The following is a 1981-nucleotide window of genomic DNA, read 5'->3' on the forward strand; positions in this document are numbered from 1 at the left end:
CAAGCAACATCACATTGGTACAGCAGTTAGCATCGTTCAGCATATATGGGATGTGAGCAGTCAACACATACTAATTTTATTTTATTTGTTTGCATCAAGTCAGCACCTACTAGATGGGATGGAAATGCATCTTATGTATTAGTTGTGGAGCATGCGTGTATTATTAGCAATGAAAGCAAGGGTCGACACTAGTGAAAGAGCAGATGACGTCGCTTGTGCGAGGCGAGGCGAGGCGAAGAGCAGCTCCTCCCTCTTGGCGCCGAGCTTGACAAGGGGAGGGGGGCTCCATGGAACCTGCGACAACCCGACCTATGTAAATCATAAGGTCTTGATTAGATATAAACAGTAGTACTGGATGATAGATATAAACATTAGTATTGCCTGAGCTCATTTTTTTTGCAACGATAAGCATGTCCTAAACCGCCACTGTGAGATCGTTGAAGTACTAGATGCCAGAATGTGAGAATGGATAAAATAGAACATGAATGTTCTCAAGTGCCATGAAGTGAGAAAGCAAGTAGTCAGAATGACGAGGCATGTTAGCTGCCAAAACAGATTCAGACTAACTGCATGTCCAGACGGACATGCCATTCCCAAGCATTTCAAGACACTTTGACTAAACATAACAAACTCATGCAGTAACCACATTGAGCATCTAAAACAGGAAGTGGCATGAACAAGAATCAATTGTTTACCTCACCAGGTGTCTATCATAGCATACAAATTCAGCATATTCGATGACAATGGCCTACAAGATGCCTGATGCTAACTTTAATTGCAGAAATTTCCTACTAGTAGCAACCAAATACGCATGCTAAGATCACTGAGTTGAACATCAGTATGTAATGGAATGCCTGGTATTGATATGCAAGAGTACGACTAAGCGTAAAGAAGAGTAAAACTATCTACTGTACTTATTTTATTTGCTCCCCAATTCAAGAAACTAAGGCACTAGAAAGACTGGCAGAAACTACCATCTTCATGGTCGAAACAACTTCTCATCAAAGAAACTACCATCTTCGTGTTTGTGTCTTCACCTTCAGATGTCAAGCTTTACTACTTGCTTCTGGGCATCAGACACATGCGCTTTTCCTGCTACCGTAGCTTCTGGCTGGCCATTGACGAACAGTCAAAGCCGCAGCAATACATCGAGCACAATCGCTAGTGGCAGCAGAGTGAGTTAGTGCGCGGGCTGGCAGGGCGAGTAGGGTACTTTACTCTCTGATGATGGTAGTCATGGAGGAGAAATGTAAAAAAATTCAGTAAACATACTAGTGATCTGCACAGTGTTGCTCCATAGCTCAACTGAACTTCAGAAAAAGTAAGACAAACAAAGTACAATTCGTGACTTGAGAGGCTAGGATTCAGGGTAAAAACGACTCACCCATGAAGGCGAGCTGATGAAGGTGAGCTGAGCTCTGCTACTGATGTGCCTTATCGGTGGCCAGCAAGAGGGCGCCCATGAAGGCGAGCTGAGCTCTCCCGTGCGTGTCATGGTTGCAGGCAGGAGGTCGTTCATGTGGGGGAGGGGATAGAATGCAAATCCTCCAGACGGGTGCTGGTGGTTGGCGATGGAGGAGGTCGTCGGGTGCCTCGTGCGTCCAGGCGACGACGGCAACCTTGGTGAGCCGCCATCACCGGCCTGCATGGACCAGCCTATGCCCATCAGCCGCGCGAGCGCGCTGGAGGTCGCAGCCAGATCGAGGGCTTGACGACGACCTGTGTGAGGAAGAAAAACAAATCGAGCATGTGTGAGCAACATCCAGATCGAATCAAAAGGAGAAGAGAAGAGGGCGAGAGAAGACCTTGTTGACGAGTTCCATGGTGTCGAGCACGCGTGATGAGGGCGCGGATCCGGAAGCAACGCGGCGGATCTGGCCGCCGCCTGACCTACTGCTGCTCAACGGGTGGAGGTAGATGCGGATGGGCGCGCGGGACTGCTGCAGGGGGGAGGGGAGGAGAGCGAGGGAGTCGGGGGAGA

This window comes from Triticum dicoccoides, chromosome 7A (assembly GCF_002162155.2).
Source record: "Triticum dicoccoides isolate Atlit2015 ecotype Zavitan chromosome 7A, WEW_v2.0, whole genome shotgun sequence".
Taxonomy (NCBI): Eukaryota; Viridiplantae; Streptophyta; class Magnoliopsida; order Poales; family Poaceae; genus Triticum; species Triticum dicoccoides.